General features: G+C 46.7%; 1 protein-coding gene across 4 annotated transcripts in view; it reads right to left on the reverse strand.

Moving 5' to 3' along the window:
* The window catches only part of CLUAP1 (clusterin associated protein 1), a 366,633-nt gene that overhangs the window by 294,508 nt on the left and 54,079 nt on the right, over positions 1 to 18,046 (reverse strand). The gene's annotated exons all lie outside the window — the stretch shown is intronic.

Here is an 18,046-nt window from a genome sequence, read left to right on the forward strand (position 1 = left end):
CTTCACCCGCGTTGTCTGGTCCCTATGCAGCTAAACAATGAACACTAGGAAGTTTTCTCCCACAACACCTTTGATAAGCAATCTGTGGAATTGCTAAAAGCTGCTTAGTCACATTTTGTTTCGTGGTTTCCACATATGGTTTCAAGGTTTTCTTTAGTTGAGGGAAGAGAAAAAAAAGTTGCATGGGGCCATATCAGGTGAATATGGAGGCTGCGGCACTTGTAGGATACGGTGTTTGGATAAAATTTGGCTAAAAACTGCTTCACAAGCTGTGCTGAGTGGGCAGGCGCGTTGTCGTGGTGAAGCATCCAAGAGTTGGACACCCATTTTTCTGGTCATTTTTCTGGTAGCTTCGTTCCCAAATCACCGGTTAGACTTGAATGACATGACCCACCAAAAATTCCAACTTCTTCTGCTATCTCTCAGGCAGTCAATCACCTATTCTTTCGAACCAAACTGCGAACCACTGCCACATTTTCATCATTTCATTAAGTCGATGATTTTCATCACTTTCGACCAAAGATCGTCCTTCTTTAAACTGATACTATTCCAAAACTCCTGCATGGCTCATAGTGTCATCACCAAATGCTATTTTAAATAATTCAAATGTTTCACTTGCCCTTTTCCCAATTTTCATGCAAAATTTAATGCACACGTGTTGTTTTGGACACTCTGACATAGCAAAAAGGGATGCGAGACACAAACGATCTTACTTCAGCCTCTGGCCACAGAAAACTGGGGAAACACCATGAACTGCAAACCTGTCCAGAGGAGTCCTGACATGCCCAGACATGTTCAGCAAAGCCATGCTCCCCACCCAATACTTTGTACCACAAATACACGTTCAGTCTCAATACTTTTTGAATAGACTTTGTATTTTAAGCCAACAAAAAACTTGTTCCACAGGATAGACTTTTAACTGCCAGGTTCTCTTTGCAGCATGTGCCTTGAGTTCTGGAAAGCTGACTGCACCTCACTCCCACGTGCTGCTGCTTTCTCTCTAGACTACCAGCCCAGGACTACATGACAAGATGGCATAGCTGCCACTTCAGCTGCCACTTGAGCTTTTTCTATTTCTAGCATTTGGGAAGATTTATATGCTTGGGTTTTTGGTTTTGGTGGGATTTTCTGGGAGGGAGAGTTGCTTTGTAGATAGCAATATGGGGCCATGTGGGAGTCCAGGACTGGAAAAACAGGGGGACAGCGAGTCAGTAATGAGGGCTCTCACAAGATCTTTGGGGAGCACAGGACTGGGATAGCAGAATGGATGCAGTCCGAGTTGAGAGTGTGGAAATAAGTTTAACCAGGCCTCTTACTTGACTAAGAAGAGAGAGAAAGAGAAGAGAAAAAGATGCTGATGCTATGTGTTTCAAAATGTTCTAAGATAAGGAAAAACCTTCATGCCTTGTTTTGTCTGTGTGCAGATGTTAACCTCCTCCTTTCCAGGAACCAAACACCCCCTCCCCCCCAAAAACACAACAGTGATAGCTGTTCCCAAAACACAACGTGTTTGCTGAAAAAGTAAACTGCTTACGTGTGACAAACGAATGATCAACATCTTTCTGTTTCTCTCAAGGTTGCTTTGTCTGAACCCTGCATCTTTTCTCACTGTCTAAAGTATAAATACGCTTGTAAACTTGTAGAGGTCAGAGTTCCTTTGAGAACTCTCCTTGTGATCACTTGTATAGCTTTAAATAAACCTAGATGGCTCTGCCAATTCTAATACAACCACAACGCAAAGTTTGATTTCTTCCACAATTTGGTGCTGCGACTCGGATAGAGACACCTGGAGTGATCGGTTGGGATACAGACCGTCTGCTCACTGATGCCCCGGCACCAAACTAAGGTAAGAGACCTTTTGAAATCTCTACTGGGGCTTTTCGGTGAGAGACTGCCTGTGTGTCTTCCTGTTTGCTGCTTGAGGTTTACCCTATCCGGCCCTTTTGCTGCCAGAATTGTCAGACCCACTATGTAAGTAGGAACTGCGAGTAGAAAAGCGTTTGAAACTGTGTTGCTGTTGTCAGTGAATGTGTTTCCCCGTGTGAATTGAGTTAAGGTCTGTAAAGAACTATGAGGTCTTTCTGAAGCTGGGAGTAGACACCTTGTGCAGCCGCCCTGAGGACACCAGACTTGTTCTGTGTGCTCTTCGAAAGCAAGGGTGCAAGGTGGAAACTCTTAGACTGAAGGAGATCAGGGTTGTGTGATGAATTTTCCCTACCCCCACTCTCATGAATGAGCCGTGTCTAACAGTGAGTAACTGCATTGTGTGCTGGTGCTACGGAATTTTGTCTTTGGACATTAGCCACAGCATTCCTGTGCCACTAGTAAATCTCACAACCTGACCGGACACCCTCAATAAGCCTCTCCTGTGTGAAAGACCTGTGTGAATTGAGGTTAAAGACATGGGAAGCGGAGGGTCTAAAGACATACTGGCTCCACCAGAAGGGACTCCAGCATTGTACATGTACACACACTATGGCCATAAAAGTTGTAAGTTTCTAGACAAATGGAATTAGTATACCAGAGATGATTCTAGCTTGCAGTTTCCCCTGGAGGGAACATTTGATTTAAGTAAAATCCTTCATCTCTGCGGAGCCCTTGAGTCAAGAGGAAGTAAAACACCACAGACTCAGTGGGACACGTTGTTTTGGTTAGTATGAAGAAGCTTCCAAAAGATGTCAAGAATCCCAAGTTCAGAGCCTTAAGGACTCCCAAGAAAAACTAAAATCTCAGATAAAGGAATTAAAACAGAAAAATGCACCAATAGGGGATCCCTCATCAACAACATTATCAGCACCAATACAACTTTATCCACAACTGACTGAGAATGAATCTGTAGAAGACATAATTGATTTTTTTAGTGTGCCACCCCCATACCAGTCCCAGGAGATCTCCTAAACCTTGTTAAGCAATTCCCCAATATCAGGGAAGAACCCCAGAAGTTTAGAGAGGAACTAGAAATTGTAATCAATTGTTATGAGCCAACATGGGCCGACTTAAACCAATTAATGAGAAGTGTTCTGCCCTCCGAGGTCCGTAACGGCCTCATCGCACAGGCTAATTGGCCTCCTCAAGATCCCAGAATGGGAGGTCGCTTAGTAGGTGCCCGAGAACGCCTTCTTGAGTCCGTGCTTAAAATATGCCCCAGGAAAACTGACTGGGCCAAAATAAATAACTGTAAGCAAAATAAAGGAGAATTCCCAGCAGACTACATGGATTGCCTGAAACTCATATTTGAAAGACATTCTGGCATTGAAGCTGCAGCTGAAACTGCCCCAGAAGCAGTTGCCGTCGCTTCTGTCCAAGGATTTTTTTCTAAAGTCCAGGAACAGCTGCCTATAATTGCTGTAGGTTGGCAAACTAAGATGCTTATAGAATTAGTCACCATTGCTAATCACTGTACAGCCTGCCAAGAAAAGAAAAAGGAATCCACAGAAACTAAGCTAATGTCTTTACAAATACAAACTTTAAGCTGAGGTTTCTATCGAGGACAATTCAGAGGCAGGGGACATGGTTGTGGGATGGGACGAGAAGAATTTCAGTCCCAAAATAATGACAGTTGTTATTATTGTGGCCAACCAGGTCACTGGAAGGCTCAATGTCCTCACCGGCCTGGCCAGCCAGGGATGACATTTAACCAGCCACCACCTCCTCTCACTCAGTTTTCTGTCCCAAATCAAGAAGCCTCCTGTTAGAACAGCCTGAGGAATGATAACATCATCACAGCCCTGCCTCTCTCACTTAATCAAGAGGATCCCTTTGTTTCCTGTTTAATAAGTGGTACTCCTACAAAATGTTTAGTAGATACCGGCGCAAGTCGCTCTACTCTCTGAGGTGAAGAATTTTCTACAACCCCCCTCTCCTCTGCAGTTGTAAACGCTGTAGGAATTTCAAATCAGATAGTTCCTCATCCTGTTTCCCAACCCTTACGTTTCTCTCGGCCCTGTTCTGATCAACGTGCCTTTCTCCTCAGTCCTTGTTCTCCTGTTAATTTGTTAGGCAGAGATTTGCTTTGTAAACTCAGCTATACTATTTATTGTTCTCCTAATAGTGTTTATTTAGATGTTCCCTGTGTTAATGAAATGGCTGTACTTGCTACCCTAGCTAGCTCACCTCCTGAGCCTGAGTCCCCTAATCTTTCTATGTTACAAGAGGAAATCATAAAGGCTGTCCCTCCCTGTTATAACAGCCCTTTTGAACCCCAGCTAAGCCGTTACCTAAAGTTTAAGAGCCCTTGTAATACACTTATTCTTCCTGTAAAGAAACCAGGAAAGAATACCTATCGCTTTGTACAAGACCTCCGTGCAGTAAATTCTGTAGTTTTCCCTACTTTTCCTGTTGTACCAAATCCAGCCACTATCTTGTGCTGTATTCCTCCTAATGCCTGTTATTTTACTGTTGTTAATTTGTGTTCTGCATTTTTCTCTATCCTTATACACCCCGATAGCCAGTTTCTCTTTGCATTCACCTATCAGGGACTTTAGTATACCTAGACTCGATTGCCCCAAGGCTATACTGAAACCCCCTCTCTTTTTTTCTCAAATTCTGAAGGATTTAGATGACATAATATCTAAAGAAAAGCTACAACTTTGTCTCCCTCATGTCCACTATTTGGGTCATGATATTTTCGCTGGAGAACGACTACTTTCTTCTTCCAGGATAGAAGCTATTTTTAAAATCCCTAGACCAACTACTGTGTCCCAAATGCGTACTTTTCTAGGCATGGCTGGCTACTGCCGCCAGTGGATATTTGGCTATGCCTCTATAGTCAAGCCCCTGCAAAACCTGACTCTTGTTAATACCCCTGAGCCTTTGCCCTGGACTTCAGAAGCTGAAGCCGCTTTTGCCTCTATTAAACAAGCTCTGTCGCAAGCTCCTGCCCTAGGTTTTCCCGATTATACAAAACCCTTTATTCTTTTTTTGTCATGAAAAAGATGGATTTGCACTTGCTGTGCTTACTCAAGCACATGGAGACAAGCACTGTCCCATTGTTTATTATAGCTCTGCTCTTGACCCAGCTGCAGCCAGACTTCCTCCATGTCTTCATGCTGTAGCTGCTATTATTGTTGAACTGTCCTGTACCCTTGTATTAGGTTCTCCTCTTACTGTTGCTGTCCCACACGCTGTAGCAGCCCTTTTACTAAAAACTAAAACTCAACACCTTTCAAATGCTAGATTGACTAAGTATGAAATTTTGCTTCTTTCTGCTGGAAATATTACTTTAACTAGATGTCCTGTTTTAAACCCTGCCTCCCTGTTGCCTACTCCTTCAGATGGTGAACCCCATGATTGTATTGCTGTTACTGCCCACCTAACAATGCCCTGCACTGATCTAAGGACACCCCCTTGCAAAACCCAAATCTTGTTTTATGTTGATGGATCATGTCAAAGAAACTCAAAAGGTTCTCTTGTTGCAGGATATGCAGTATGCTCCCAATAAGGTGTTATAGAAAGCCATCACTTGCCCACTGTGTATTCAGCTCAAGTTGCTGAGCTTGTGACCCTTACCAGGGCTTGCACCCTAGCCTCTGGTACCTCTGTTAATATTTACACTGATTCTCACTATGCCTTTGGTATTGTACATGATTATGGTCAACTTTGGAAGCAAAGAGGCTTCCTCACGTCAAGAGGTGCCAAAATTAGTAATGGTCCATATGTAAACGCCTTGTTAAATGCTTTACAGTTACCTTCTGCTGTTACTATTATTAAATGTCAAGCTCACCAGAAACCTTATGATGTTACATGTACAAATGCTCTGGCAGACTCCGCTGCCAAAGCTGTGGCTATTTCCATTCCTCAGGCTACACCTGTGTTTTTATCTATCTCGACTAACCAGTCTCCAATGGCAAGTCTTCACGATGTTGCCCTCCTCTAAGATCAGGCTCCAGAACCAGAAAAATATACGTGGAGACTGGCTGGGTGTTTGTTACACCCTGACCATTTGTGGCGCTCTCCAGATGGCTACCTGGTTACCCCAATGGTCTTTCTTCCCTATCTTGCTCACATACACCACGGCATAGCACACGTGAGCAAAGGGGGGATGATAGAAGCTGTTAAGCTTGATTGGTTTGCTCCAACTTTTCCATCTGTGGCTCAACAATATTGTTATACCTGCCCTATTTGTCAAGCTCATAACGTGGGAAAGCCCGTAAAAACAAAAAAAGCAGCATATCCCCCACCTTGGGGGCTGTTTGTAAATTTACAAATAGATTTTATTCAAATGCAGAAATGTTGTTCTTATGAATATGTTCTTGTATGTATGTTCTCTGGATGGGTAGAAGCCTACCCATGTGCAAAAGCTGATACCACCACTGTGAGCAAAAAGTTGCTCAGAAACTTTATTCCAAGGTTTGGTATTCCTTTGTCCATAAACTCCAGTAGAGGAACTCATTTTACTGGGCAGATAACGAAAGAAGTCTGCAAAGTCCTGCAAATCCAGCAGAACTTTCATTGCCTGTACCATCCACAGGCCTCAGGCCAAGTGGAACGCCAAAATGGCATTTTAAAAAACAAACTGGTCAAAATTTGTGCTGAGACCCACCTGAAATGGCTAGATGCACTTCCTATAGCCCTTATAAGTATGAGATCTACTGTCAATCGAAAAACTGGACTTAGCCCACATGAAATCCTGATAGGAAGACCCATGAGGCTCCCCGCCTCACCACCTGTTGCCTCCTACTTTTGTGATATACATTTACTTGATGATACTATTCTAGACTACTGTACGGCACTAATGAAGTGTGTTAAGGCTTTTCATTCACAGGTACAAGCAACTCTCCCCAAGGAACCAGATGAGCCATGCCATTTCATCCTGCCTGGTGACTGGGTCCATGTAAAAGTCCATCAACGGAAGTCATCGCTGGAAAGGCCCATTCCAGGTACTCCTGACAACCAACACTGCAATAAAGTGTCAAAAACTCCAAACATGGATCCATGCTTCACACACTAAGAAAACATCAGCCCCATTAGACTTAGAGTCTCCCCCATATCAACCTTGTAATCAGCCTCCACAGACTGGTAGCGAGCCTAGCGCCTGCCAACAGGAGAGCTCAAGACCAGTAGTGAGCCAAGAGCCTACTGGCGAAGAGGATTTGCCACTACAGAGCGAAGAGGATTTACCACTACAGAACGGAAAAAATGTACCCCAACGACACCACTATGCCCTTCGGGAAAGGAAAAAGGCCTCTACCTAGTTCCTGGTTCCTGAGGTGGGGTTGGTTAGTTGCGACTTGGGTGCTTCTCAGTCTTTCCTTTTGGATCATCTTATATGAACTTAAGGACCCACCAGCTAAAAGAAACTTTGTAAATCAGACTAGACTTCAAAACAGGTCAAAAAGATCACTCCCACACTGGCATGCTCACCAAAACGCTTTTCTTCAATTGTCTTATCAATATGCAAAGGATTGAAATGTTTCTAAATGTTGGGTATGTCCCCACTTGCCTCCTAGTACAATGCCAGGGGTGCCCATAATTGCTTTATCCCTTAATTGGACCGACTTTTGTGATATGTATGTTAAAATAGTGAAAACGTAAAAAGAGAAAAATTAGAAGTTAAAAGGCTCATGGCTATAAATATCTAATATGTTGGGACAAAAAGGCCCAAAAGGGGGGAATGTGGAAATAAGTTTAACCAGGCCTCTTACTTGACTAAGAAGAGAGAGAAAGAGAAGAGAAAAAGATGCTGATGCTATGTGTTTCAAAATGTTCTAAGATAAGGAAAAACCTTCATGCCTTGTTTTGTCTGTGTGCAGATGTTAACCTCCTCCTTTCCAGGAACCAAACACCCCCTCCCCCCCAAAAAACACAACAGTGATAGCTGTTCCCAAAACACAACGTGTTTGCTGAAAAAGTAAACTGCTTACGTGTGACAAACGAATGATCAACATCTTTCTGTTTCTCTCAAGGTTGCTTTGTCTGAACCCTGCATCTTTTCTCGCTGTCTAAAGTATAAATACGCTTGTAAACTTGTAGAGGTCAGAGTTCCTTTGAGAACTCTCCTTGTGATCACTTGTATAGCTTTAAATAAACCTAGATGGCTCTGCCAATTCTAATACAACCACAATGCGAAGTTTGATTTCTTCCACAAGAGGCACTGGAAGAGCTGCGAGGGGTCTAGCAGTGGAAAAGCAGGGTGGGGTTGCAAGTAAAGAGAGGCATCATTAGACCTGTGTAATGGCCAAGAAGTGGCAGCACAGCAATGTGATAGGAGACAGTGGACATGGTTTAAAGTGGGCTGTGGCTCAATGGGCTATTGGTCTGATGAATCACAGACTTCTGAAGGCATGTGTTCCTCAGCAATAATTCATTCATTATAAATGTATTTATTTAAACAACAAGTCCAAGCTTTTAACCAGGGTTGGCAACAAACGTAGTTTTAGTGAGAGATGTGACATACTCTGGAGACTTTGCACTGAGGGGTGAGGTGCTGCAGGGGAGAGCCAAATAGTGCAGTGCTGTGTGAAGGGAACTGCCTCTCCGTAGCCAGATCTCTCCCTCCCCTGATATGCACAACTAGATTTGTTCAGGGTACAGAAGTCACGGGCTCCTGCAGCATGGATCTTAGAAAGACAATGTTGAAGGGATTCTATTCACACTGGAATTTGAAATGGGTTTGGTAAGACATTTAGAGCCATTATTTCTAAGGGATTTAATTCACTGAGCATTAAGACAAGACCTGCCTTGCAAAAACAATTTTCCTTCTTTTTTCTCTGCTTTCCAGACCTTATTCCTTTTTTTTTTTTTATACCATCACACACTCTGCACTGTATGTTCATTTGGTTGTTTAATAAACTGCAGTTGGACCGTAAGCAAATTAGTCCAAAGTGAAGCGCATAATTTATTAATGATCTGCTTAATTCCTTCCCATATCATTAATGGGAAGAGACTGAATTCAAATTAGAATCCTGCAGAGAATGTTAATCATCCTGGTAGCTAGAGACCTCACATAGAAACAATATTAGGGTGCTGCATCAGTTAGGAGAGGATTACTGGAATGGCTGGAGTGCTCACGCCCCCTGTCAATCTCTGTGATGCCTCTGCAAAGAGGTCTGAGTTCCACATTGTAGAGGAAAGTTTTATCATCTGAACACTCATGTGGCATTAGGAACTGGCCCAACACATTTCTGAGGGGCGACATATTGCACAGATACAGACTGCAGAATGACTGGCTAGGCTACAGTACTGCTGAAAAGGATGTTAGGGTTAAAGTGGACCATAAGCTGCAAATGAGGCAATAGAGAAAGGAAAAGCCAGTAGCATACTGGATTTCATTGACAGAAGCATCACTTGTAAAACAAGGAAAGTGATCTTTCCACTCTATTTAGTGTTGGTGAGGCCTCACATGGAATACTGTGTCTAGTTTTAGGCCACTCACTTCAAGAAAGATATGGAAAAGTTAAAAGTCCAACAAAAGCAATGAAAATGTTTGCACAGGTGGTGGGGAGAAAGAAATGGAATTATGTAGTCTGGAAATCTGACTTATGGGGAAAGAACCATGCAACAGGCAAGGATTTTTGTGTGGACCAACTGTACAGTTTTGATAAAGTTGGACAAACTTTCAAATGCAAGGTATTCCTCATCAGGTCTGAGGAAAGAAGCAGGCATCGCAATGATTCAAAATAAGGGGAAAGAACTAGAATTAGTTAACTGGAGAAGAGAAGGCTGAGGGGGAATTTGATAACAGTTAACTACCTGAAGGGTGATGATAAAGAAGATGGTCATAGATCATTTTCCATGGCTGTGTCATGCCAGGACATGGGAAGCTGGAGATTCAAGGCACTGACCAGGGTCAGGATGGGTGAGCAAAATCTAGGTGCAGCAGCTTTGAGCCACAGGGGCAGCCGTGATGCCCCTGGGTGGCTGTATGACTCCTACCTGGCTTTGTCTCCAAGGTTGACTTCCCTTAATTGCTCACCTACTGTGTCTGTTATTGAGGTTAAAGTAAGGGAGGATGCCATTGGGCCTTAGATAAAGAGTCTGAGTCCAATCAACTCCTCAACAGATCCCTCCTGGACACCACCCCCCCCCCCCCATCTCAATTAGCTAAATAGACCCTCTATCTCTGGATCCTCAGACCCCCTAGTCCCTCCCGCAGTAACTCTCCGAGCTGGGAAGCCCTTTGTGCCCCACTCAGCCCCTTCTGTGGGCTGGTGGACTCTACTCTATTGTTCAAACCCTTCTCTGGGCTGGGGAACCCCCTGTGCCTTGCTCTGCTCCCTTCGCTGGGCTGGTAGGTGCTATTTCCTTGCCCTCTATCCCCACTCAGCCCCTTCTCTGGGCTGGGTAATTCTCTATGGGCTGCGAGCCAGTCTCTAGCAGGGCTCAAAGCTTGTAACTCAAATATTATCAACAGAAAACAAAAGCCCCTTGCCTGTAGAAACTCTTTCTTCTCTGCCCCAGTACTCTCTGGTTCCCAGACTTGCTGAGTCTTTCTGCTTCCCTCGCCTTCTTAGGTCATAGAATCATAGAAGTAGGGTCAGAAGGGACCTTGCAGATCTTCAAGTCCGACCCCCTGCCTGGGCAGGAGGGAAACTGGGCTTAAATGACCCCAGCCAGGTAGGCATCGAGCCGCTTCTTAAAGACCCCCAGGGTAGGAGCCAGCACCACTTCCCTTGGAAGTCGGTTCCAGATCCTAGCCGCCCTAACTGGGAAGTAGTTCTTACAGATGTCTAATCTAAATCTACTCTCCAACAACTTGTGGCCATTATTCCTTGTTATCCCGGGGGGAGCTAGGGGAAACAAGGTCTCCCCCAAACCCTTCTGGTTCCCCCTAGTGAGTTTATAGACAGTCACAAGGTCCCCCCTCAGCCTTCTCTTGTGAAGGCTGAACAGGTTCAGGACCTGTAGCCTCTCACTGTAGGGTCTGCCCTGCTGTCCCCAGATCATGTGGGTGGCCCTCCTCTGGACCCTCTTAATATTGTCCACATCTCTCTTGAAGTGAGGTGCCCAGAACTAGACACAGTACTCCAGCTGTGGCCTGACCAGTGTTGCGTAGAGGGGGAGGATCACCTCCTTGGACCTACCTGAGATGCACCTGTGGATGCACGATAGCCCTGCCGACCGTGACCTCGCATTGTCGGCCCATGTTCATCTTGGAGTCAATGATGACTCCAAGATCCCTTTCTGCCTCCATGCTCTCAAGAAGGGAGTTTCCCATCTTATAAGTGTGCTGCCGGTTACTACTGCCCAAGTGCAGCACCCTGCACTTGTCCGTATTGAAACGCACCCTGTTTTTGTTAGCCCACCCCTGCAACCTACCCAGGTCTTTCTGCAGTCTTTTCCTCCCTACTAGCATGCCCACCTCACCCACATTTTGGTATCATCAGCCAGTTTGAACAGGTTGCTTGTCACCCCATCGTCCAAATCGCTGATAAAGAAATTGAACAGTGCGGGCCCAAGGACCAAGCCCTGGGGGACTCTGCTGCCCCACAGGTCGAACATGACCCGTCCACCACCACCCTCTGAGTACGACCCTTCAGCCAATTCGCAATCCATCTGACCGTGTAGGCATCGTAAAAGGCAATCAGGTTGGTCTGACATGACCTGCCCCTAATGAAACTGTGCTGGTTGCCCTTGAGCATCATTCCCGATGCCAGCCCATCACAGATGTGCTCCTTGATGATCTTCTCAAGATCCTCCTGAGGAGAACTTTCCTCAGGCTCTCAGGGCTGGGCTCCCTGACTGGCTCAGGCACTGGGTTTATCTAGCCCCAGCCTGGCTTTCTTCCTGGCAGGTGAGCCTGCAATCAGCCCCCATACCACCTGGAAGCTGCCTCTCAGGTAGCTTCTCCCCTTAAGCAGCAGGCACACCACAGTGCCTTGCTACATTAGAGATAGTCTGGGTCCTGTTCCATCTCAGGAATTTATATGGGGGAAGTGGAGGGTCAGCGGCCACTCTTGTGTCATGGAGGGTTAGGCCCTGCTGGAGGCTTCAGGCCAGTCTTGAGCAGTCTGGGTGATATCCTAGAGGGTGGTAGGCTGAGGTGAGTGTCTGTGCTGGTCAAATTGATGCCTCAGGTTTAAGGCTGTGGCCTGACAAGGCTGCAGAGGACAGGACTAGGAGCAATAGTCTCAAACTGGAGCAAGGAAAATTTAGGTGGGATATTAGGAAGATCATTGTCACTATAAGGGTGCTCAAGCTTTGCAACAGACTATGCCAAGATGCTGTAGAATCCCCTTCCTTGGAAGTTTCTAGGAACAGGTTAGCCAGATACTTGACTGGGATGGTTTAATCAGGGAAGATCCTGCTTGGGGCAGGGGGTTGAATTAGATGACCTCCTGAGGTCCCTTGCAGCCTTGCTTGCCTGTGATTCTGCATTGGCTGAAATTCTAACCAATAATCAAGAGGCAAAAGGCTCTCATCTCATTTCCACCAAGAGGAGAGGAACTGTCAAACTCTCCATTGGAACAAACAGCCAGAAGTAGTGGTGGATTCTCGATCTCTTGGTATCTTCAGATCAAGACTAAATGCCTTTGTGGAAAACATGCTTTATACACAGTATTGGGCCCATAACAGCAATAACTGTGAGATCCTATGGCTGCTGCTATACAAGAGGTCAGACTAGATGATCTAGTGACCTCTTCTACCTTAAATTCTATGAATCTCCATAGAGTGTACATCCTCTCCCCCAAATTATCCACAGAATGGTTTTAGCACAAGCACTAACAGAACAAACTTCCCCTTCATGACCTTCCAGTGTATTTTGCTCTGCCTTCCCAGGACTCCTTCATGTTTCAGACTAGCTCCCAATAGATACCTGACAAGACTTGCACTTGCTTTTTATCTGTCCAATGAATAAAGATCAAGCAAATGAAACTGGTAACTTAGTACTTTGGGTGGCATGCCAGTTTCTTCTAGTTGTTTAAATAGCAGCTATTTAGTGGCCCAAGTAGTGTTTTGGACATTTATTTGCAGTCAGGGATTCTGTTTCCTAGATACATGCCCAGGGCCAGCCCACAATTTTGGGCCCCTCTGCAAGAAATAGTTTTGGGGGCCCCTGCCCCAAAGAAGTCAGCTGCAGCCCGGGGCGAGGAGGGTGCTGAGCAGCCGAAGAAGCCAGTGGTGGAGGTGGGGGGGTGGGGGTGGTGAGCAGCCAGACGCAGGGGGCCCCTTACGGCCGCAGGTTTCACAGTATAGGACAGGCCAGCCTGGCCCTGCCTGTGCCCTTGTACATATAGGCAACTATGTATACATGGACGTAGGTGTGAGTTCCAGAAGCAAAGTGGCAGAGGTGCCCTTCACATTTTAACCCCAGTAGTTGAAAGGGCTAAATCACTTGCCTGGGAAGTGGGAGACCCAGGTGCCAGATCTCCTTTAACCTACCCACCACCCCACAGGTCAGGCATTAACCGGATACAATTCTGGTGCTCTTTCTGAAGCTGAACCTCTGACCTTTGCATTTACTAGTCAGGGAAAACATGGATGAAAGGCAATGCTGGGGGAAAGTTTCTGCCTCATTCGAGGCAAAGCTGAGACTCCTGCCCTCCCAGGGTAGGGGTCACTTCACTAAGCCACATGCCATTCAGCCTGCTTGCCTCCTCCTGGCCTCCCAAGTCTCCCTCTCATGCCTGCCCGGTGGAAGCACTGAAAGGAAGTTTGTGTATTGCTTGAGCCTTGACCCGATGGTCAGACCATTGTGCTAAGCAGTCAGAAAAATGCAGGTTCAAACCTACTCTGGATCCGGGGGTGGGGGGACCTGGAACATGAGGTTGTTTACAGAAATTGCTTTTTTCACCATTTAAAGTGATTTATTGCTGTGACGTAATAAAAGTGCACAGCTTTGCAGCCCTTTAAGAATGGGTACAGTGCTTTAAATGAACCCTTGTTAAATGAGGTATTAAATTTGAAGCACTGTATTTGACAGCACTTTAGTAGCCTACAGTGCTTTAAATAACTTCTATACTCTGGTCAGTGCTATACACTGAGTGCCCCCTGCCTCATAGCCTTGAAAGTACACAGAGGCTCAGAGGCCCCTTCCCCCCTCCCCCCAATTTTACTTCCATCATGTTTAAGAGCCCTATAACTTTATAGTGCTATAAAAAGTGCTCTAAAATTACAACACTAAAACATGCATGAAGCACTACCGTACACACCTTAAATCTCTGGATTCCCACCATAGGGTTAGCGGACTAAAAGATAGGAGGGTCCCCTTCCACCTCCAGAGAGTCAAAAACATGTTAGTCGTGGGTTTGGGGACAACTGTGTTTTCAGGACAGTGTGTAGCATACCACATATCCTCAGTTGGCATGCATAGTGTGTACAGCCACATGTGAATCCTCACTGTTGGGAAACAGTATTCCTACCTGCATATAATTGCTAAAAATGCAAATTCAGACACCTAAAATCCTGCCACAAAGATGACCACAGGAAAACAGCTTCACTGATAATAAAGCCAATTGATTTGGTCCCCCCAGGTACCTAGGAGCTGTAGCTGCCTGTCACAGTTGCCCTGTTCCCTGCTTCACCTTCCTTTCTTGCTTGCCACACTTTGGTCATTAGGTTTGGGAGGCAGGTGGCAGTCAGAGGTTACTCTCATTGGATGTATGGGCTTTTACTCTTTGCTTCTTCTGCCCTGTCCCTGAAAAGGGTATTCAGCTCTGTTCTCTCCCTCTTTCTTCCCCTCCCTTCTTCTCCTCTCCAGTGGATAGCCCTACTTGCACGTGCACAGACTTGCTGGGGTTATACTTCTTTCTGTTTGGATCCCAATTCTTTGGAAGAAACCACTAACTCGATGCTCAGTGATTCCTATCAATCTGAAGCCTTAGCCCCTTCATTGCCTTCCACAGTCATTAGGCCACACCTTGGCTCTGCCCAGCCTCTTCTCAGACCCCCTTCCTCCTCTCACAGTCCCATCCGATTACAAATTCCTAAAAAATCCTGATGTCAGCACCCGCTTAATAACAGAAGGATCTTCTGCCTCTGGGATGGCAAAAATAGAAAAACAAAATGCAAAAGGAGATAAGAAAACTTGTATCTTTAACTAGCTAGAGTCATTCTCCCCACTTTCAAGTCTCACCAATGGACTTTGTCCCTTTCTGCAGTCTCTTCCAAATTCCCTGCAGCTAAGTCATCCTGCTCCCATGTCAGGAGCTCCCAGCCGCTACTTCATGGGCCTCCATCCCCAATCCTGTTAAACTCCTACTGGAGGGGGCAAAAGAAAGGAAGTGAAGTAGCCTGGTATCTCTCTCTGGTCCCCTTCCTGACACCTGTGGACCAGCTGTAAATGACTTAACTGGCAAGTCATTAAGCCACCCCTGTTTAATCTTAAAGGGTGCTTGTACATGGCCACACCATCACATATACATGTGACAAAAATTATTATTTGTCTAACATAATGGTGTCACCATGTACATGTGCATGATTTTTGTGTGTGTAAAAATTTCTTTAAGCGTGACAACTTAGACCACCTCCGACGTATTTTACTTCAGTTTAACCAACACAAATTGTCCCGTTGGGGATTAAAAATAATTGTGCATGTGTGTCACATGGGTGTGCTGGTGGCCAGAGAAAGCAGCAGGGATGGTGCATGGGGCACCAGAAGCGCTTGGGAAAGCTCAGGTTTGGCAGGCTTCCAGCACCCTATGCACCATCCCCACCACCTTTGCCAGCTGCCAGCATACCCAGCTGCCCTCCTACTGCCTTCACGCACTGCCCCAGGGGCAAGCCAGCCTGTTCCTGGGCAGTCCTAGGTGGCAGGAAGGTGTTAAGGAGCTTCCCCACACCCAGGCTTCCAGTGCCTTGTGCACTGTTGGATTGGGTCAGGTGGTGCCCGAGAGCTGGGGCAGCACCCACCCAGCTAGCACCCTGTCCAGGCAGCCCTGGGAGTGCCGCCACTGCAGAGAGAAGCACCAGGCCACCCTGCAGCCCAGGGGCTGTGTGACACAGCAGCACGTTGCATGGGCAGGCTCCAACAAGAAAAAATGTCAAGGGCCCTGATCCTTTCCCTCCCCCACTCCACGCAGAGCCTGCCCACCTCTCCCACAGCTGGGGGGATGGTAAGCTGCCAGCAGACCTTGAGCTACAGGGGGGTCTGGTCCTTCCCTCCTCAGCAGCAGTGCCTCCTGGGGTCACCCAGGCAGGCTGCTAGTGGGCACCCAGGGCGTGCCACTGCTGTGGAAAGAAGGTCCAGGGCCCATGCCCCCTGACAACAGGAGCTTGTCCCCTGGCCACAGGAGAGGCGGGCAGGCTCTGCAAGGAGAAAAAAAGAGAAAGATCAGGCCCCTTGCTGCTTCCCCCCCACCTTTTCCAGTGGAGCTTCCCCACAGCCAGTGGGAGGGGGTGGGCAAAGCTGCCAGTGGGCTGTCACTATTCCATAACAGTGATGCAAACCCCTAAATTGAAACACTGGGTCACAATTAAAAACCCACAAGTTAAAAACCCACTGTTTCAATTTAGGGAAACTAAACCCCCCCTCATGCGTACAAGCGCTGAACAAGACCAGCCCTCTATTCTTTAGCTTGGGACTCCCTTCTGTCTTCCACTCTTTAACCCCTCCACTCTCTGTATTTCCATCTCTCCTTCTCCGCTGTCGAGTAACAAGGTAGGATTCCATGTTACATGCCCTGAAAAGTTACTTCCTCATTACTCATTAGGAAAGGATTCTCACTAGCTCTACAAGGAGTTTTTACAGATAACACAAAGCCCCACTGGGGTAGTCTCCAGCAGACTACTCTACCCTTGCTCTCCTACCTGTCATGGGCAGGGAGGCCCAAATTAAGGTAGCTCCAAAGCCTGCTGGAATTGGTGGTTGAGGTCTAAGCTAGCCTTCAAGTCCCAGCTTAGAGGAAGCACACAAAAAAAGGTATGAATTTGGGCCTGTAACAGGGGGCCTTCTTGGGGCCCATCTACCAATGGCCCGCCCACCTGTTTCTGGGCCAACCACCCGCCTTCTCCCCTGCCACACCTTGATGATATTTAATTAAGTTGCTAATTAGGCAGGAGGCTGCCCATTTCTGGCCTCGATGCCAGGAGTGGCTATCTGCAGCTCCGTTCCTCCCCTACACTCCAGCCCAAGCCTCACAAATGGCATCCACTGTTGTTAACGTCACCGACCCCACTCCAGGCCCCAGAATCCTGTAGTCTGAACCCCACCTAGATCCCTCCACTCAGGCAGCCTATTACACTTTCATTCTAGGCTACCTAGCTCCCCGAGGATCCCTGTGGTCCCCCTGGGACCTTTGGCTACACAGGCCCTGTCCTCACCTCCAGACCAGTCGGAGCCCCAGGCCCTCAGCTCTGGGCATCCCTCCCAGGGGGCCCTTCTGGTCCTGGCCCCAGCATGAACTAGTCAGGGGATCTCAAGTCAGGCTTCTGGGTCCATCGCTCCACTCTCACTCCTGGGTCCGCCTTCTGAACCCTACTAGCAAGTAACCCACCCGGACATAGGAGCTGGGGTTAAGGCACCCCAACCTGCCTTTCACCAGGGTGGTAACTGGCCTGGTGTTTCCTGGAGAAAAAAAAAATCAAGACAGCATTAGATGCTGCTGCTTAATTGTGCATGGTCTGTTTGCATGCCAGTGTAACCCAGGTGGTATGCAGCTGATACCCCCTCCTCAATTGAAGGGATGTCAGCGGGTGTGTGTATGCCGTGGGAGCATGACTGCCTAGCTGCAGGCCAGCTCACTTCCTTTCCCTGCAGAGCAGAAACCAGGGACACCCAATGATACTTAACTATTTACAGAATTAAATTATGCCATATTATATAAAACTTATAAACACACAATATTTACAAATATAGATTTTCAAAGACAATATGCTAGAAGACCCTTCTAGCAGACTAAATACAGCAGCTTATAATCCTCTCATAATGCAACATTAAAGACACAAGTTTACAAAAAAATCCGAACAGGAGGAACCAGAACACAACAATGGCACAGCAACTGTGCCCCAAGAAGAAATGGTACCAGGGGAAGGAAACAGCTACCTTAAAAGGAACACCATCATCCTCCCCTAGGCCATGACTAGTAGGGGCCCCACAACCATGGAAACCACCCTTGACAAACAGTGCCCTAGGTTCCTCTACTCCCAAAGGGGAGTCATTCCTCCTTCC

This window comes from Alligator mississippiensis, chromosome 13, assembly GCF_030867095.1.
Source record: "Alligator mississippiensis isolate rAllMis1 chromosome 13, rAllMis1, whole genome shotgun sequence".
NCBI classification, from domain to species: domain Eukaryota; kingdom Metazoa; phylum Chordata; order Crocodylia; family Alligatoridae; genus Alligator; species Alligator mississippiensis.